This window comes from Bos javanicus, chromosome 15, assembly GCF_032452875.1.
Source record: "Bos javanicus breed banteng chromosome 15, ARS-OSU_banteng_1.0, whole genome shotgun sequence".
Classification (NCBI taxonomy): domain Eukaryota; kingdom Metazoa; phylum Chordata; class Mammalia; order Artiodactyla; family Bovidae; genus Bos; species Bos javanicus.
Genome location: NC_083882.1, coordinates 47,999,106 through 48,021,019, shown reverse-complemented (window position 1 = coordinate 48,021,019; position 21,914 = coordinate 47,999,106). Strand labels below are relative to the sequence as shown.

The 21,914-nt window shown below is 41.2% G+C and overlaps 1 pseudogene; it reads left to right on the top strand.

Annotated features, from left to right (window-relative positions):
• The first annotated feature begins 9,839 nt into the window (after positions 1 to 9,839).
• LOC133260974 (tripartite motif-containing protein 5-like) lies at positions 9,840 to 17,565 on the top strand (annotated as a pseudogene).
• Positions 17,566 to 21,914: the final 4,349 nt, after the last annotated feature.

The window sequence follows — 21,914 nt, the reverse complement described above, 5'->3', positions numbered from 1 at the left end:
AAACCTACAAAGAAATATCACCTAACATCTGTCATAATGACTGTCGTCAAAAACACCACAAATACAAAGAGAAAATAAATAGCACAAATACCAAATGTTGGTGAGGAGGAAGGAAAAACAGGGAACACTGGTACAGTATTGATGAAATTTTTAATTGGTGTAGGCCCTATAGAAACAGTACAGAGGTTCTTCAAAAAGCTCAGAGTAGAAATACCATATGATTCAGCAATTCCACTCCTGGGATATGTGTCTGAAGAAAATGAAAATATTAATTCAAAAAGATATATGCACCCCAAAGTTCACAGCAGTATTATTTATTATGGACAAGATAGGGAAGCAGCCTACGTGTCCACAGAGATGAATGAACAAGTTGTGGTGTATATACACAATACACAGCTGACTGTGGATCAGAAGAGTCCAGGTTCAACTCCTGGTTGGCTTGTAGTATGCATCATCATTTGGGGGCTTCCCTGGTAGCTTAGCTGGTAAAGAATCTGCCTGCAGTGCAGAGACCCCAGTTTGATTCCTGGGTCGGGAAGCTCTGCTGGAGAAGGAATAGGCTACCACCTCCTGTATGCTTGGGCTTCCCTTGGCTCTGCTGGTAAACAATCTGCCTGAAATGTGAGAGACCTGGGTTCGATCCCTGGGTTGGGAAGATTCCCTGGAGAAGAGAGAGGCTACCCACTCCAGTATTCTGACCTGGAGAATTCCATGGACTGGATAGTCCATGGGGTCTGAAAGAGCGGGACAGGACTGAGCGACTTTCACTTTGACTTTTCATACACAATTGAATACTACGTACCTATAAAATAAAGTGAAATTCTGCCATTTGCAACATACATGGACCTAAAGTGCATTATGCTTATTGAAATAAGTCAGATAATGAAAGACAAATTTGTTATCACTTATATGTGGAATCTAAAAAATAAAACAAAGTTAAATAAAAAACAGACACAAATCACAGATATAGAGACCAATCTGGTGGTTACAACTGGTGAGGGGGAAGCAGGGAGGAAGGAGGTATTTATATAGGATTAAGAGATACAAACTACTATGTATAAAATAAATTAGGTACAAAAATATATTGTATAGCACAGGAAAATCTAATTGTTGTTTGTAATAACTTTAAATGGACTACAATGTATAAAAACATAGGGTTTCCCAGGTGGCACTAGTGGTAGAGAACCCTCCTGCCAATCCAGGAGAGATGTAATAGATGCAGGTTCGATCCCTGGGTGGGGAAGATTCTCTGGAGGAGGGCATGGCAATCCACTCCAGTAGTCTTGTCTGGAGAATCCCATGGACAGAGGAGCCTGGCAGGCTACAGTCCATGGGGTCACAAACAGTTGGACACAACTGAGCGACTTTCACTTTCATGTAAAAAAAATTTAATATTTGAAATTTAAATACTGAGAAGACCTGCTTGACCAGTTACCGGTGTCCTTCCCCCCACCCCACAATCCCCTCCCACCCCCGCCCCCCAATAGCAGAGCCTATGTCTCAAGGGATTCTGGATTCAAGGAAAGAGTGCATCATCTTGGTGATGACAGCAAATCTAGCAGAAACAAGGCAACAATGACCTTGGTGGCATAAGAAAGTCAAAGTCCCTCGGTCATGTCCAACCCTTTGCAACCCCATATGCCAGGCTCCTCTGTCCATGAGATTATACAGGGAGGAACACTGGAGTGGATTGCCATGCCCTCTTCCAGAGGATCTTACCAACCCAGGGATGGAACCTGCATCTCTTACGTCTCTCCTGGATGGCAGGCGGGTTTCTTTACCACTGGCACCACCTGGGAAGCCCTACAGAGATGGTGGAGGCTGGAAATCGCCACCTCTCAAATACAACCAGAGGCAAAGCAGATAAGAGAGCTCAAAGCCTTGTTGCCACCTACTGGAAAACAAAGGAAAGGACTGTCTCAAAATCTGTCATTTAATTTCACAGGCACAGAGAACAATTCATCAAACAGTGTGAAGAAGGACAGTAAACCATTCAACACAGAGAAAATGACAATTCTTCAGAGACCAAACTTAAAGTAACAGAATGTTTTGATCTAACTGATAGAGAATTCAAAATAGGTCTTGAAGAAACTCAAAGAGATAAGAAAACTAAGAAAAGCAGTTGAATGAGCTCAGAAATAAAATTACAGAACAGAGGAATGCTTTACCAAAAACACTGAACCTAAGGAAAAGCCAAACAAATTCTGGAGCTGAAGAACACACACACACCACACACAACGGGGTAAAGAATTCACTAGAAAACATTGACAATACAGCAGACCATAGAAAGAGAGAATTGGTGAGCTCACAGAAAGAAATGTAGAAGTAGAAGTAGAAGAGGAAAGAGAAATATGATACTGAAAAATGAGGAACACTTCTCTGGTAGCTCAGTGGTAAAGAATCCCCCAGCCAATACAGGAGACATGAGTTCGGTCCCTGATTAAAGAAGAGCCCGCGAGCCGTGAAGCAACTAACCTTACAGCCTGTGCTCTGCAACAAGAGAAGCCATTGCAGTGAGAAGCCCGCGTATCACAACTAGAGTGGATCCCGCTTGCTACAAATAGAGAAAGCCCGTGCGGCAACAAACATCTAGCAGAGCCCTGCTGCTGCTGCTAAGTTGCTTCAGTCGTGTCCGACTCTGTGCGACCCCATAGACGGCAGCCCACCAGGCTCCCCCGACCCTGGGATTCTCCAGGCAAGAACACTGGAGTGGGTTGCCATTTCCTCCTCCAATGCGTTAAAGTGAAGTCGCTCAGTCATGTCCGACTCTTCACGACCCCATGGACTGCAGCCTACCAGGCTCCTCCGTCCGTGGGATTTTCCAGGCAAGAGTACTGGAGTGGGGCGCCATTGCCTTCTCTGAGCCCAGCCCTAAGCAAGTAAATAAGGAAATTCGGTAAAAGCTACCTGACAGTTTTAGGAAGGGCACTACTAGCGTAATGTGTATCCCATTAGAAAAAGAGAGGAAAGAGGGGGAAGAAATATTAATTAAACAAATCCAACTTTTCTTTATTTCCAATAAATAATCCAGTATTTATTAATATTTAAAGACTCCAACAGAATCAAAGTTAAAAAAAAAAGTATATTAGGGATATCTGCTCTCATCCCTACTTGTTCCCCAAAATTCCCAGTTTCTTCAACTTTGGACATCCTTTGATTTGGCAAGAGATTCTCAGGAGGATTTTTTTTCCAATTTCTGTGTCTGTATGTGTATGCACACACTCATATCTTAGCTCTCATTCCTTCAACAAATTGGATGATGTCCAACCAACTTGGGGAAAGCAAACTACTGAGTCTTCAGCTGCACTTCTCATCTCATCCCTAAACAACACACTCACAGACACACCCAGAAAGAGTGCCTAATCTGGGCACCCAGTGACTAGTCTTGCTGACATGTGTGCTCAGTTGTGTCTGACTCTTTGCCACCCCTTCGATGGTAGCCTGCCAGGCTTCTCTGTCCATGAAATTTTCCAGGCAAGAGTACTGGAGTGGGTTGCCATTTCCTACTCCAGAGGATCTTCCCAATACAGGGATTGAACCTATGTCTCCTGGGTCTCCTGAATAGGCAGACAGATTCTTTACCACTGAGCTACCTGGGAAGCCCCTTGTTGACACATAAAATTAACCATCTCACTAATTTTCCTTCTTAATCATTATTATGTTAAGGTCATAAGGATTATATGTTAAATAATATTAGACGACATTGCCCAATAAATGACACTTCTACAGTTTCATTTTTCTCAGCCTATTTAGGAAAAGTGTCAATTTGGTCATATCACATCCATCTCCTGAAAGTCAGCATCAGTGAACAATTGGTCTGTGATTGCCCCTCTGACCTACCATCTGAGTGATTTCAGATTTGTTGAGTCGTTTCCTCTAACATGACCTAACAGGATAGACCGACCAGATTCACTTACTTTAGATTATGGACATGGGCCGGGGAAGAGCACAGCAGTGTTGCTGCCTCAGGGAAATCCTCAGTGTGGGTCTTCACTGGAGTAAAGGGGGGAACTTTACTCTTTCCTCCAGACAGCTTATTAGTAAGGAAATAAGACAAGTTGGGTATCTGTGACATTAAGTTGCTCAGTAAGTTTAGTTTTCCAAAGGATAGAAGAGACAGGAGAACAGTTTCCAGGAGGAGAGCTGAGATAGAAAAAAAACTATCACTGACCCACGAGGCTCAGGCACAAAAGCCTTGTCATTGGGCATAGAACCTATACAGAGAGCTTCTATTGGTCTGCAGTTTATCTTGTCCTTTCCTGCCCTTACTCCACACCCTTGAATTTAACTTTCATTTCCCCTTACCTTCTACTGGGAATCTTCTCAGGGGTGGTCAGGCCTTTGATGACCTGTAAACATCTGGCTGAATCCTGAAAACATCTGCCCAGGTCCTGCCTTCACTCTTCTCCAAGGAATCACAGCTTTTCCACTGGTGTCTGAGGATAACTGAGTGGTTTGTAGAGGACAGAGTTTGAGAGACACAGTAGAAAAAATTAAATCTTGGGTGAGTTTTATTTGTTGTGTGGAAGCTGTTCTAAAGGGGGGAAAAGCCCAACTTGCAGACTTCCTACTGAGAGTGCTGACTGAAAATATGTCTGGGGAGGGGAACTATTACAAGCAGCGAGGTTGGAATAAAGCAAATGACTTTACTGTTTCTTCCTTGGAAGGGATGTTTATTTCTCAAGGCTGAATCTACCCACAGCTCTTTCCCATTCTGTGAGTTTGAATTGCACCTTGCTGAAGACAGTCATTTATCTGCATGACCGTGTAGGTAAATTCTCATTCCCTGGGCTGGCCTGGATGCTAGGGCACAGCCTCTCATGAATTCTCTTGTCCAGACACAGGGAACTGCTGCACTTCCTTACATCCCTAACCTGTTCATCCTTCTCCTTGAGCCGGATCAGCCACCTAGAACCAGCTCAGCTAAGAGATCAGAGGCAAGGGGAGCACATGGGAAGAATTTCTAGAAGTAACATCTGGAAGCATCTGACTTCTAATAACAGTGATATCTTTTATTTTTAAAATCTTACTTGATTGGTATTAATGATATAAAAGGATGTCAGAGAAGTATTATCATAACAAAATTGTGAGACCCACATGGAAAGTAATTTAGAGGAGTCTCTGCATTTCCCCCTTTCCTCCTTCCTAAAGAAGATTCATCTGCACCCATCTTTCTCAGGCACATGATGACAGGAGTCAAATCTTTGTCCTCGCCCCAATTTCCCTTCTTCTGACCAAGTCTTATTTCGTCAAGGTTGACTTTGGAGACAGTCACCTCTGCTACCTATTCTTGTCACCCTCTCAGGCATAGTCAGTGTTAGACCCTTGTCCTCTGAACCCATACAGTTCACCTCTGTCAGGCCGATTGCTACAAGGCTTTAGAATTGTTTTGTTACTTTAGTTTTTCAGGTTTTACTTTGCTAGTATTGTGACGTATTTATATTAAATAATAGTAGATGACTTCCTGGGAAATATTACAAAGCCCAATTTCACATTCCAATTCTATTTGGGAAAAGTGAAGTTTTCTCATATAACATTCACACCCTGTGGCTATATTATGTTTAGAGAAACAGTTAAACTGCAGTCACAAAAGAAGAAAGTCATCTCTCTGATCTTACTATTTTCCCTTTTGTGTAAATATTGTCTTTTTATGTCCTTTAGACTTTGTCATAGTCAATAAAGCAGAAGTAGATGTTTTTTGGGAATCCTCTTGCTTTTTTCATGGTCCAGCGGATGTTGGCAATTTGATCTCTGGTTCCTCTGCCTTTTCTAAAACCAGCTTGGAAAACTGAAGTTTACGGTTCACATATTGCTAAAGCCTGGCTTGGAGAATTTTGAACATTACTTTACTAGCGTGTGAGATGAATGCAATTGTGCAATAGTTTGAGCATTCTTTGCATTGCCTTTTTTGGGAGTGGAATGAAAGCTGACCTTTTCCAGTCCTGTGACGGCCACTGTTGAGTTTTCCAAATTTGCTGACATACTTCTGCTTTATTGACTATGCCAAAGCCTTTGACTGTGTGGATCACAATAAACTGTGGAAAATTCTGAAAGACATGGGAATACCAGACCACTTGACCTGCCTCTTGAGAAACCTGTATGCTGGTCAGGAAGCAACAGTTAGAAGTATACATGGAACAACAGACCAAATAGGAAAAGGAGTATGTCAAGGCTGTATATTGTCACCTTGCTTATTTAACTTATATGCAGAGTACATCATGAGAAACGCTGGAATGGAAGAAGCACAAGCTAGAACCAAGATTGCCGGGAGAAATATCAATAACCTCAGATATGCAGATGCCACCACCCTTATGGAAGAAAGTGAAGAGGAACTAAAAAGCCTCTTGATGAATGTGAAAGAGGAGAGTGAAAAAGTTGGCTTAAAGCTCAACATTCAGAAAATTAAGATCATGGCATCTGGTCCCATTACTTCATGGGAAAGAGATGATGAAACAGTGGAAACAGTGTCAGACTTTATTTTTCTGGGCTGCAAAATCACTGCAGATGGTGATTTCAGCCATGAAATTAAAAGACGCTTACTCCTTGGAAGGAAAGTTATGACCAACCTAGATAGCATATTCAAAAGCAGAGACATTACTTTGCCAACAAAAGTTCATCTAGTCAAGGCTATGGTTTTTCCTGTGGTCATGTATGGATGTGAGAGTTGGACTGTGAAGAAAGCTGAGCGCTGAAGAATTGATGCTTTTGAACTGTGTTGTTGGAGAAGACTCTTGAGAGTCCCTTGGACTGCAAGAAGATCCAACCACTCCATTCTAAAGGAGATCAGCCTTGGGTGTTCTTTGGAAGGAATGGTGCTAAAGCTGAAACTCCAATACTTTGGCCACCTGATACAAAAAGTTGACTCATTGGAAAAGACTCTGATGCTGGGAGGGATTGGGGCCAGAGGAGAAGGGGACGACAGAGGATGACATGGTTGGATGGCATCACAGATTCAATGCATGTGAGTTTGAGTGAACTCCAGGAGTTGATGATGTTCAGGGAGGCCTGGCGTGCTGCAATTCATGGGGTCGCAAAGAGTTGGACACGACTGAGCGACTTAACTGACTGAACTGACTGAAATGATGCTTGTCTTTGGCTGTTGTATCTGAGGTGTTCTCAGTTTGTATTTTCATGAGCTCCAAGTTAAAAGATAAAAGGTAAGGATCAAGCTTCTGACATTATGGGAGTCAAATGACTTGAGGTTTCATCAGGCAGATGCCACTCATGTTCCCACATCTATCTTCCTGTTGCCGAGGGAAGCCTGTATCACTGCTTAGAGAGTGGTGGGGTGTCATCCTTCAGGTATGAGGACTAGTTCCTTCATGTCTCTTGTGGATCTAGCTGCTTTGATATTAGATCCTTGGAGCACTGCAAGGAAAATACATTTTGCCATTTCATGTCTGAATGCATGCTCTGTGCCTCCCTTCTTTATAGGCTCTTGATGCATCTCAGCAGTAGCTGGATCTTGAATAGGATGAGAAATAATTGGAGGCCCCTCACCATATTTTAAGCAAAGCTTTAGCCATAAAATTATATAATGTCGACCCCTGACCTTGATATTCATTAACATGTCATCTTATGCGCCAGCCAAAATGCACTTAATACATCTAAACTAGTTTTACTGTCAAAAATGTGGCCTTAAAGTGAAAGGTTGCTGCTGAGCCATGAAAGACACCAGGATTCTTGGCCTCCGGAGGACAGGAATTCAATCCGGGGCTAGTGACGAGGCTTGATCACTCAGAGCTTTTGTTTAACAAATTTTTATTAAAGTATAAAAGAGATAGACAAAGCTTCTGACATAGACATCAGAAAGGGGAAGAAATAGTGCCTCCCTTGCTAGTTTTAGCAAGCTGTTTTATGTCTGTCAGAAAGCTATTAATCAGATAAGAGAGACACCTCAAGGCTGAGGGTGTTTCACCAGACCCCTCTCCCACAATATGCATTTCTGAGATAGGATGGCATGAGGTGTATCATCCCCCAGCCATCAAACAATTGATATGAATACCGGTTTGTTGAGCCATTATCTGCCCAAGATTTGAGAAAAGGAAAAAAAGTTAGTCTTAGGTGGAACCACTTTGAAGAAAGGCAAAGTGAAAGTGAAAGTGAAGTCACTCCGTCGTGTCTGACTCTTTGTGACCCCACGGACTGTAGCCTACCAGGCTTCTCCGTCCATGGGCTTTTCCAGGCAAGAGTACTGGAGTGGGGTGCCATTTCCTTCTCCAGGGGATCTTCCTGACCCAGGGATCGAACCTGGGCCTCCCACATTGTAGGCAGATGCTTTTTCTGAGCTAGGGAAGAAAGGCAAATTCCAAAGCAAATACATAGTTTCATTAACATAGCTTATGAAAAACATTTCCATAAGAAAAACTCAAGGTTTGAAAAATGTTAAGTTCATGCAGAACCAGGTGTCATCATGGCAACACAGAATTTTAAGAGAAACCTTCTTTTAACTTTGTATAGAGAAGGAAAACATTCTGACACTTGCAGCCTATTTCCTCCGTTTGGAGATCCCTGGCCTTTCTGCCTGTTACCTTCTCAAAAGTCTGCTGACTTTTCACTTTATTGTAATGCAGTAGGCTTCCCAGAAGAACAAAACATACACACATACACACAACAAAAAACAAACAACAACAAAAACAACAAAACTTAGAAGAGTAAGCAAATATTACCTTACAGGAAGAAAGATTCCAGGACTGGTGTTACCCCTTGTCCCCACATATCTAATCCAACTCCCAATCTTGTCCTTATACCTCTTCTTATCTCTCACTCTCACCTGCTGCCCAGCATTTACTTCATCACCCTGTCCCTCGAGCTATCATCATCTCTCCACTGAGCAACTGTGCCTGCATGCTACCTGATCCTCCCTATTGCACACTGGGTCCATCCAACATCTCAAAGCCCAAGGGCACAGCTCGTCATGCCCCTATTCCTCTCTGATGGGAAAACATTGAAACTTCTCCTGACTCTTGGAGATGGGTCCCTGAAAATTATACAATTTGGGAAGTGTCATGTTTAATGTCACTGCAGCCTCTTGTGATGCAGAAAGCCCTGCAGTCTTCTGTACAGCAGCCACACTGGCCTTTTCAAACTCATACAAGATGATGTGTCTTCCACACACAAGTCATTTCCTCTACCTGGAACGTTTTTTCTTCTTTCTCATTCCATTTTCCTTTATCTTCTTCAGTTTCCACTTTCACTGTTGTATTTTCAAGCTGAAATTCTTGGATAGCCCTTATTTTCTCCAATTATTTGATTTCTAAACAACATCTGCATCTTTTTGGTAATGTTTTCCACATTTGTTCTTTTGTATGTATACAAGTGTGTATATATATATATATATATATGTACCTAAGGCTGAATTTTTATTTATTCTTACTTTCCAGGTGAATATCAAGTTAATAGTGGTTTAAATCTTCTGTTTAGACTCATATTTCTTTTTATGGATATTAGTCTAGTTGCTAGCATATGTTACTTATTAGTGATAATTAGTCGAAAGATCTTGCCCAACATATTGAGAGGTTTTTTTTGTTTGTTTGTTTTTAAGACTTACATTTATTTCTCCTGTGTTTATGTGTTTTCAGATACCTGAATTGTGTGATTGGTTGAGTATATTGATACTACCTCCCTCCCTATAATCCTCTTACACACACACATCTCTGGGCTCCTATCAATATCCTTGACCTATTTTCAGGCCAAGGTGAAATCACTATTTACCCACTAAGACTTCCCAGTACCTCCCAAGTGATCTGTATCTCTTCCCTTCTTCACTTCCACACCTCCACTGCATTGGGTATTAATTGAGTCCATGAATTTGCCTTTGTCTGTCTTTGATTAGCTCAATGGGTAGGAGACAGGCCCCTAAAGGAGGACCACTAATACATTAGGCTTAGTTCCACTCTGTATTGAAGATACGTGATCTTTGTGAGTCACCACCTCTCTTTACATATCTGATAATGGGTTTGCTTTCACCATGTACAGACACACATAGTCAAATACTGTATGTGTGTGCTCAGTTGTGATCGACTCTTCGCAACCTCATAGACTGAAGCCCGCCAGACTCCTCTGTCCATGGGATTTTCCCAGCAAGATTACGGGAGTGGGTTGCCATTTCCTCCTGCAGAGGATCTTCCTGACCCAGGGACTGAACCTGAGTCACCTGCATCGCCTGTATTGGCAGGCAGATTCTTTACCACTAAGCCACCTGGGAATCCTTGTCATATAGTAAAATTATGTCATGACAATAAGGGAAATCATTGTAAACATCCAACAAATGATGACAATGACTACATTGTGTTAAGTCTTCAGAGCAGGTCTATGTGATAAGAGAACGTTTAAGGCGAGTTTACTGAAGTACAAGAGACAGTCATACTGATATTTTGATACTGAGGATATTTGGAGCATGGAAAGATGGTGGGTCACATAAGGATCTTAGTGGAAAAAGTGTCAGGTCATCCTTTTGTTTAGTAAAATTACATAATAAAAATAATTCCACAGATAAGGATGGAATTTGTCATGTGACATGAATCAAGAGTAAAGTATTTAAAATTATTATGAAATATCTTTACAGAATTGTATTCAGTTCAGTTCAGTTGCTCAGTCATGTCCGACTTTGCTATCCCATGAATCGCTGTAAACCAGGCCTCCCTGTCCATCACCAACTCCCGGAGTTCACTCAGACTCACATCCGTCGAGTCAGTGATGCCATCCAGCCATCTCATCCTCTGTCATCCCGTTCTCCTCCTGCCCCCAATCCCTCCCAGCATCACAGTCTTTTCCAATGAGTCAACTCTTCACATGAGGTGGCCCAAGTACTGGAGTTTCAGCTTTAGCATCATTCCTTCCAAAGAAACCCCGGGGCTGATCTCCTTCAGAATGGACTGGTTGTATCTTCTTGCAGTCCAAGAGACTCTTAAGAGTCTTCTCCAACACCACGGTTCAAAAGCATCAATTTTTCAGCACTCAGCTTTCTTCACAGTCCAACTCTCACATCCATACAGGACCACTGAAAAAACCATAGCCTTGACTAGATGGATCTTTGGTTTCTAGCAAATATCAACTTAAATCAGCTATAGATATACATATGTCCATTCCCTCTTGAACCTCCCTCCGACCTCCCTCCCCATCCCATCCCTCTGGTCGGTATAGAGTCCTGGTTAGAGTTCCCTGAGTCATACAGCAAATTCCCTTTCAATTAAAAAAATAAATAAAAAATTTAAAAGTATTATGAAATGTCCTTTTGCCAGGTCACCAAGCTTCTTATCTTGTATCTTCATGGTTCACTTTTGTTCCTCAATAATCTGGTCTTGGACTGTACTTGATTTATTCACAACTAATATCTTGCATTTCTATCTTTCTAACTCGGTCCCCTTTTAAACCTTCCAACACTCAGGGATCTCTGAGAAAGAGAATCCTCAGAAGTCAGGAAAAGTTGGAGCAGTTGAGCAGCTCTCACGGCTTCAGGAATTGTGGTGAACCTACAGGGGGAGGTGACCTGCCCCATTTGCCTGGAGCTTCTGACAGAACCCCTGAGCCTTGACTGTGGCCACAGCTTCTGCCAAGCCTGCATCACTGCAAACAACATGGTGTCCATGAATGACCAAGATGAGGACAGAAGGTACCCTGTGTTCAGAATTAGTTATGAGCCTGGAAACCTAAGGCCTAATAGGCATGTGGCCAACATAGTACAGAGGCTCAGAGAGGTCAAGTTGAGCCCAGAGGTGGAGCAAGAGAGAAATCTCTGTCTGCGCCATGGAGAGAAACTCATGCTCTTCTGTGAGGAGGACAGGGAAGTCATTTGCTGGCTTTGTGCACGGTCCCAGGAGCACCATGGTCACCACACATTCCTCATGGAAGAGGTTGCCCAGGACTATCAGGTAAGAGAGCAGAATGGAGGAAAGACAGATCATAAAGTGTTACTTGAGGGGAAATCTCCACTTTGCATTGGACTTTGTTTACCTGGTCACCATGGACTTGAGGCCTGTGATCTCTTTTCATCCTATGCCCACGCTCTGATGTGTGAGGGGTGTTTCTGTGAATTCCCCCCATTACAAAGTAATGATCCTACACATAGACTTTTAGTCAGAAGTAGGTGGAGATCTGATGCCCAAAGAAGCTCTCATGATGACTTTGGTCAGGAGGGTAATGAGGACACTGGGTGGACTGAGGTGTGTGGTTTCCCTGCTGCAGGATCAGGTTTCTCTAGAACAAAGAGAACCAAAGAGAATGCTGACTCCTATCTCTTGAGTCTTAAGAATACATTCCCCACCTCAGGTTTTCTCCCAGGTCATAGATTCTAATGGCTGTTCTCTACAATTTTTGTAAAGTGGATTCTCTTTGGAAATCAGCCTCACTTTCTCTCATTTATCCTCTATAGTGATGCTGAGAAAGCCCATAACTTGACTCTGTGTGGTTCTTTTCTCACAGAAGAAACTCCAGGAAGCTCTAGAGAAGCTGAGGGAGAAGCAGCTGGAAGCTGAGGAGTTGGAAGTTACAGTCAGAGCAGACATTGCTGCCTGGAAGGTAGGAGAAGGCACTTCCTGAGGGATTTAGACAGATGCTTTGGACAGGATCTTGGGTGGTCACAAGTAGTGGCCTTCCTCTTTGTTCCCTGACAGTTGTCATTTGATTAGTCCTTTCCTTGATCCTACCCCTGATGCTGCTGCTGCTGTTGCTGCTAAGTCGCTTCAGTCGTGTCCAACTCTGTGAGACCCCATGGACTGCAGCCTACCAGGCTCCTCCGTACATGGGATTTCCAGGCAAGAGTACTGGAGTGGGGTGCCATTGCCTTCTCCATATCCCTGATAGGGGTGGTGCTAGAAAGGGAACATATCACAGATGAACATAGATCCTGGAAGGGAGGTATTTATACAGAGGGCATCTCTCATGAGGATAACAAGGGAACCTCAGATTCCATTCCTGTCATGTGTTTTTGTCCTTGACTCTTCTGATTGAGACATTTGGCAATGGCTCGTGGCTCTGTCCTGGCTTCCCTGGTAGCTCAGCTGTTAAAGAGTCTGCCTTCAATGCAGGAGACCCGGGTTCGATTCCTTGGTTGGGAAGATCCCCTGAGTTGTGTCTGACTTTGCAACCTCATGGACTATACCCCACCAGGCTCCTCTGTCCATGGAATTCTCCAGGCAAGAATACTGGAGTGGGCTGTCATTTCCTTCTCCAAAAGTCAATATAGGTGGAGTAAATAGAATTGGAGAAAGACACAGACCAGATTCTGATGACAAGGTTGGAGCTTCAAAATTAAGCACTGATTAAAGTTGTAACTATATCCACAAAATTTTCTATTTATTGCAATTTTATTTAATTTTTGTCATATACAAGAAAAGAGCAGAGAGACTTTGTTTTTGTTTTTTGGGCGTGGACCCAGCTGTTGTACTAGTTTTTGGTAACATGGAAATAAGTCTAATACTAAAGACACCAAATATACTGATAAATATCTGCTCATAGAAAACAACACCTCTGATGATTAAGAGGATTAGATGGCTACAAACTGTTAAGGACTTGAACAAAACTGACTCAGTACAAACTAAAGTGCAGATAAATGCTCTAGTTTTCAGAAAGTGATTGAGTGCTTATTGGTAACATTATGAAAATGGGATACAAGAGAGGAGACAGTTTGGTTGCTGAATAGTAAGTTACATATTAGACATCATAAATTACTGATTCTTGTGACTCATTTTTTACTGAATAGATTAATAAGCATTTAAGAGACAAAGATTGCCGGGAGAAATATCAAGAACCTCAGATATGCAGATGACACCACCCTTATGGCAGAAAGTGAAGAGGAACTAAAAAGCCTCTTGATGAAGGTGAAAGAGGAGAGTGAAAACATTGGCTTAAAGCTCAACGTTCAGAAAACTAAGATCAAGGCATCTGGTCCCATCATTTCATGGGAAATAGGTGGGGAAACAGTGGAAACAGTGTCAGACTTTTTTGGGGGGGGCTCCAAAATCACTGCAGATGGTGATTGCAGCCATGAAATTAAAAGACGCTTACTCCTTGGAAGGAAAGTTATGACCAACCTAGATAGCATATTCAAAACCAAAGACATTACTTTGTCAACAAAGTTCCGTCTTCAAGGCTACGGTTTTTCCCGTGGTCATGTATGGATGTGAGAGTTGGACTGTGAATAAAGCTGAGTGCCAAAGAATTGATGCTTTTGAACTGTGGTATTGGAGAAAGACTCTTGAGGGTCCCTAGAGGGTCTGCAAGGAGATCCAACCACTCCATTCTGAAGGAGATTAGTCCTGGGTGTTTCAATGTAAGGACTGATGTTGAAGCTAAAACTCCAATACTTTGGCCACATCATGTGAAGAGTTGACTCATTGGAAAAGACTCTGATGCTGGGAGGGATTGGGGGCAGGAGGAGAAGGGGACGACAGAGGATGAGATGGCTGGATGGCATCACTGACTCGATGGTCGTGAGTCTGAGTGAACTTCAGGAGTTGGTGACGGACAGGGAGGCCTGGCGTGCTGCAATTCATGGGGTCACGAAGAGTCGGTTACGACTGAGCGACTGAACTGTACTGAACTGAAGAGACAAAACTGAGTAAAAGTAAAGATTTGGAAATCAACTGCCCGTGTGTATGCTGAACTTAAGGGAGTGAAAGAGATCACTGATACTGTGTAAAATGACGCTAGAGAGACATGAAAAACACATACATTAATACATTTGTTTACTTCCAGCCTCATAAAAACCATGTTAATAGCGTGAAGAATATTAGGATTATGTATTCCTCTTTGGTTCTCCAAAGCCTGACTTCAAGCTTGGCAAATAATAGTATAACACTTGATACTTTTGTTGAATAAATTAAAGAAACATTAAATATTCAAATAGCCTCATGGGCCATTTTATGCCTTTGCAGGAAAGTGAATATGTTGGTTTTTTATGTTCTCTCATCAGCACATACTAAAAGCCTTCTGCTTTTACAAGTGTCAAAGCTATTTTACCTTTGTTGAAAATGTGACAGCATCACAAGAGTCTTCTAGAATGATTGGCCTTGCTCTTGTCTTTACTTTTGCTCTCACATTGAGACCATCCTATTCACACCATCAGGGGCTGGTGGGGTTGTAATGAAGATTTGTAAGTGGGAGGACCTATTACTTCTTGACTCATGTTTTTTTCCTCACTAGGATGTGAACAACATCATGAAAAGGTATGTGTGGGAGACCAGAGATAGTCCATTTATGGAATAAAAATAATTAAAATCACTGACTAGATTTATCTGGTGGCCAATTAGAGGGAAACAATGCTCAAGGCAGAAAAAGTGGTATATAGATTTGCCTTCAATTTCTGTTCACAAATCAAGGCTAAATTTTTCCTAATGATTAAGAATGGACCAACTTCTACCATAGATAATTGTGGTTATTGAAAGTCACAGAGTTTAGTCAGTAGCCATAATAGGAATAAGACGTTGCAACGACAGACTCCTGTGACCTCAAATATTTAATTCACACTTGGTGTCCTTATGCAACTCAGCTTTCATATTTAGTAGGTGCTTGAATTACCTTGGGAGAGTCATGTCTTCTTTATCAGCCAAGCACCCAAATTGGAGAGAACTCCTTTATATTTGAATTTTGCCTTGAGTATAGAAGAGACTTGGCCCTTCTATATCTTTCTGATTAGATTTCCAAAAACAGACTTGAATATCAAAGACTATTATGGCTGTGCTACAAACAATTGACCCATCTTGCTCATATACTCTACAAGGCAGAATGGAAAGTTAGCATCCTTGTGTTTAAATTTGCACATGTACATGGTAGCATCAAGGTTTTTACAAACACATCAAATTTAAACCACTGTTGCTTTAGTATTCCTAATGTCCTGTTTCTCAAGGGTTTGTCATTATTCCCTGAGAACCTGAGATCTCGGGGTATTCTGAGAGCCTGTGTATTGGGGAGCAGACTTTGAAGATCTGGGGACTCTCTAGAGAGTGATCTCATACCTGGTATGTCTCAAACACCTGGGAGCCAGGTCCTGCTACCTAACTTTCTGACACCTCCCTGGAACACGTATCTATGCAGGGATTTTTCCACAAATTAATTTTTTATGGTACCAAAATATTATTTCAAATAATTTCATATTCTTTCTAGGAGCTAGCGAGGGAGAAGTTAATGATTTCGCTAAAGAAGGAAGAAACTGTCCTTCTGACAGGTCAGTACAGTCCCAGGTCACATGGAGGGTAACTAGGAAGGTGGACATTAGCACATTCCTTCTGGCGCCAAAGTCAGGTGTCCTGTCTCTCTTTTCCCAAGATAGTTCAAGTGCATCAGTGGAGTGAAAGTCAGTGGTTTTAGAGGAACAAGAAGTCAGTCGTGTGGGGGTCAATCTTTTCCTTCCCTAGGAGTGAAAACTTAACCCTGAAGAAGCCCAGAACTCTCCCCAAGGGACAAAGGAGAATGTGTTCAGCTCTTGATCTGACAGACATACAGTGAGTGTATAATGGTGAGGAGTGCTACCTAAGTGGGTGTCTGTGGAATTCTTGTGATGTGGGTAAAATGGGGAGGAGCCTCCTAATGGGGAGGAGCCTCCAATTTCTAGATGTGGATAGAGATAGCAAAGCCCAGATACTTCATGCTGACGATGTGGTCATATTTATGGGAAGTGACCAAGTGTTTGTTCATTTCTCTTTCATCAGTTCAGTACCTCACCACAGCCCTTCCCCTAATCTGGAAAAAATAGATTTCAGAGCTGACTCCCTGGTTTATATGTAACATTATGGTTTATTATTATTATTTCAGGGCTGACAGATGTGCAACGCTACCGGGGTAAGGAAACATCACAATGTTATCAAGCCACCCTATTTTCATCACCTTTTAGACTTTTTCATTTTCTATTAAGTCTCATATTTTAAGATGTCCATTTCCACTCCCAATACACACACGCACACACTACCTTTCCATTCAAGTTAAAGATCCCTTTTACAGTGTTACAAATAAACCTACATCATAGCCCTAATCCAACTCTGTAATTTTCCCACAGTTCACATGTTCCTGAATCTTCTTGCTAGGACCTTGCCATTTCTGAGGACCAGAAGCAATTGAGATATGTGTGTGATTTGGAACCAAACAATATATATAAGAATGATGATTTTGAAGATCATGTTGTCCTGGGATCCCCAGTTATCACACCACAGAAATATCACTGGGAGGCAGATGTGTCAGAAAAACCTGCCTGGATCCTGGGAGTATATGGTAGAAAACAGTATGGATATAAGATGAAGTTTCTATTTGAAAACAAGGGAAATTGTCAATATGTCTACTGGAGATATCAACCTAAATATAGCTACTGGATTAGAGGGTTAAAAAGAATATGTTCAGTTTGAATATGATGCTTTTGATGAGTCTTCTTCCTCAGGTCCCTTGATCTTAACCCTCTCCCTGAGTATTCCTCCCCATTGTATTGCGGTTTTCCTAGACTGTAATACTGATGTCTTATTTGTCAATGTCACAAACCAAGGAATTCTCATCTATAAACTCTCTTCATGTTCCTTTACTCGGAAAATGTTTCCATATTTCAATCCTGGGAAATGTAATGCTCCCATAACTCTGTGATGGCCAAACTCTTGAACTTTCTTAGATTCACACTCACTTCTTTGTAGTGTCTCTTGACATATGTGCATCTAAGACACCTTGGCTTATCTACTGTTGCCCCATCCCTTCGCCTTGTTCAATTTAAATGTCCTTAATTCATCAAAGGCTTCCTTGGTGACTCATTGGTAAAGAATCTGCCTACCAATGCAGGAGACATTCAATGCAGGTGGGTTCAATCCCTGGGTCGAGTAGATCCCCTGGAGAATGAAAGGGCTACCTACTCCAGTATTCTTGTCTGGGAAATCCCATGGACAGAGGAGACTGGTGGGCTACAGTTCATGGAGTCACAAAGAGTCAGACATGAGGTAGATACTAAATAACAACAACAACAATTCATCAATAGGGTGTAAGACTTGTTTTGTCATATTTTCCCAATATCATTTTTGCATTACAAGAAAATTTTAATTCACCATTCCCTTATCCTAAGGAAAAATGACTGCCTCATAAAGGGATGTCTGCCTCATAAAGAAAGAATAGTATTGAAGGGATGTCTCTGCCAAATTTTTACAATCTCATTTCCTCTGCCACTGACTGCTAAGAAGAAGGAAAGCTTTTCAACAACTTTTGCACACTGTCAAACACCTAGTTTAGGAGTCATTCTCTAAAGAATGAGTGCTGAACAGTGTCTCTGTTTATCCTTGATGTCCCTTATTCATCAAGGAATTAAGGAGAAAATATCATAAATGATATGTACTAAGAGAGGAAGTTTTGTGTCCAGAGTATTTGAGTTCAAGACCTGTCTCTCTACACATTAGCAGTATAATCTTGAATAACATCCCTAAACACTGTGCTTATTTTCTTAAAGTAATCTTGATATAAAAAATTGAACCATACATAAGATCACTGTGAGAAGATAAATGTTACTAAATGTAAAGCATCTAAGTGTCTCCGCTTAAATATTTGATCTATTAATTAATGAAAAATAAAGCCTTTGTCAGTGTCCTATTAAACAGGTTTGTGCTTTCAGGGCATACTGTTTCATTTTATTTTTTATTGACCTCTCTTTTTCCATATCCTAGACACCTTTGTGCCTCTGTCCAGACTACTCCAACCAGCTCTCCTTGTCAAAGATTCTTAGAATTTTATTATAGTTTTTGTGTTTCTACACACTGGCTCTTAGCAAGTAAACTAGATTCTGTGATACTCAGGATCTCATCTGTAAGGAAAAAAAATTATACAATATTTACCTGATTAGTATTGTGAAAGTTAAACAATACAATGTTTGAAACAACACCTGTAATTTCTAGCACATAAGGGAGTAGTCCCATAGGGTGTCTGTTCTTTCTTTGGTTCCCTTTCACTGTGACTGAAATCATAAGAATATATGTTGACTTTTAAAATTATTTCCATTTCTATGTTTTAAGAAACCTAATGCACTGATTAAGACATTATACTTTTCTTTCAATCTTACCTAATTTTTAAATAAATCTTTCTCTGTATAAATAGCATTTTTTCTTTCTTTTTTTTTTTTTTTGGCAACACCAAGAGACACATGGCATCTTTGTTTCCCGAGCAGGAATCAAACTGGCACTCCCCCTCCAGTGGAAATGCCAAATCTTAATCACTGGACTGCCAGGGAAGTCCCACCTTTTCTTATTTTTAAAAACTTTTCTGCAGTAAATCTGTCTCATTGAGATTGAATTTTGATTTGTCACTTTGCCAGTTTTTAAAATTCTTCATTCCCAGTGATATGTTAAGACTCAGAAGTGTAATTGTGGGATTTGTCACCGGTTTTGTGGCTAAGTGTTGTCTGCTCTGATCAGACTTACTATTGCAATAAGGTGAAAGCTGTCAGAAAGAAAAGTCTGTTGTCTTCTTTCATTGAGATAGGAGGGATTATTCCTGCAGTGGATATCCATCCAGGGCTTGGTGGGATCCCCATGTCTTTTGGAATTTTTATGCCTACCTCTTTCAACAGAGTCAGAGTTTTAAAATAAAATGTGGATTTTTGGTGAAGAAGTATCTGCTTTGTCCCTGCTTATTCCCAAGAATTCTCTACTTCTTTACCTTTGGAAGCCCTTTGGTGAGTCAAGGATTTCCAAGGAGGATTTTCCAGTTTCTGCATGTATGTGCACACATACATCCATGTCTTGGGACTTATTTATGGAAACTGAAGGAAACTGATCTTCTAACTTTTTCCTTTGACCTCTGTCTTCCTGTCACCCCATTGCTATGATGACTGAGGCTCTGACTCACTAGTAAAATCATACTCTTGGTTTATTGACACATGACTCTCTAGGGAAACTGACATCTTTTTATTTACTGGAATAGCTGATCCTCCAGTTCAGGATGAAGTACCTAGTTATGAGAGTATGAAAACTTAAATTTTTATATAAAGTAAAATAGAAAATATTTGCACACTGAAAGACTTTCACTTTCTAAGGGGGGTTCCTGGTCCCAGAAGTAAAGCTCTCTGCTGAAAATAATGTGAAATCTATACATTGCTCTCAATTATAGGGTCTCTTCTCAGTAAAGGGACTAATAAGGTTTTTGGAATTGCTTCAAATATTGGTGCTGCGAAAACTGGACAGCTACACACCATATACATAAGTAAACTCAGAACAGATTAAAGACCTAAATGTATATCCTCAGTTCAGTTCAGTTCAGTCCAGTCAGTCGTATCCGACTCTTTGCAACCCATGAATTTAAGCATGCCAGGCCTCCCTGTCCATCATCAACTCCCGGAGTTCACTCAAACTTATGTTCATTGAGTCAGTGATGCCATCCAGCCATCTCATCCTCTGTCGTCCCCTTCTCCTCCTGCCCCCAGTCCCTCCCAGCATCACAGTCTTTTCCAATGAGTCAACTCTTTGCATCAGGTGGCCAAAGTACTGGAGTTTCAGCTTCAACATTAGTCCTTCCAATGAACATCAAGGACTGATCTCTTTTAGCATGGACTAGTTGGATCTTCTTGCAGTCCAAGGGCCTCTCAAGAGTCTTCTCCAACACCACAGTTCAAAAACATCAATTCTTTGGCGCTCAGCTTTGTTTATAATCCAACTCTCACATCCATACATGACCACTGGGAAAACCATAGCCTTGACTAGATGGACCTTTGTTGGCAAAGTAATGTCTCTGCTTTTCAATATGCTATCTAGGTTGGTCATAACTTTCCTTCCAAGGAGTAAACATCTTTTAATTTCCTGGCTGCAATCACCATCTGCAGTGATTTTGAAGCCCCCAAAAATAAAGTCTGACACTGTTTCCACTCTTTCCCCATCTATTTCCCATGAAGTGACCGGACTGGATGCCATGATCTTCGTTTTCTGAATGTTGAGCTTTAAGCCAACGTTTTCACTCTCCTCTTTCACTTTCATCAAGAGGCCTTTTAGTTCTTCTTCACTTTCTGCCATAAGGGTGGTGTCATCTGCATATCTGAAGTTATTGATATTTCTCCCGGCAATCTTGATTCCAGCTTGTGCTTCTTCCAGCCCAGCGTTTCTCATGATGTACTCTGCATATAAGTTAAATAAGCAGGGTGACAATACACAGCCTTGCTGTACTCCTTTTCCTATTTGAAACCAGTCTTTTGTTCCATGTCCAGTTCTAACTGTTGCTTCCTGACTTGCATATAGGTTTCTCAAGAGGTAGGTCAGGTGGTCCTAAAACCATATAACTCCTAGAAGAAAACATAGCAGATCACTCTTTGACAGAAAGCACAGCAATGTATTTTTGGATCTGTCTCCTAAGGCAAAAAAAAATTAAAGCAAAACCAAACCAAAGAGACCTAATGAAACTTAAAAGCTTTTGCACAGCAAAGGAAGCTATCCACAAAGCAAAAAGGCAAGCAAGTGATAGGGAGAAAATTTCTGCAAATGAAATGAGCAATAAAGGATTAATGTCCAAAATTTAGAAACAGTTCATACAACTCAATATAAAAAAAAACAAATAAACAAACAAACAAACAAAAAAAACCAATTTAAAAATGAGAAGAAGCCCTGAAAATATATCTTCTGCCAAAGAATACACAGCATTCGACAGGCAGATGAAAAAATGTTCAGCGTTGCTAATCATCAGAGAAAAGCAAATCACACCTGCCATGAGATAACATCTCACACCTTTCAAAATTGTTATCATCAAAAAGACCACAGATAACAAATATTGGTGAGTTTACGGAGAAAAGGGAGTTTTAGCATAGTGTGGGTGAGATTTTTAGATTGGTGCAGTCACTATGAAAACAATATGGAAATTTCTCAAAAAACTGAAAGTACAAATAGCATATGATTTAGCAATTTCACTCTTAGGTGTATATCTGAAGAAAGCAAAACAGAAACAAAAATTTGAAAAGATATCTGCACCCCAACATTCAT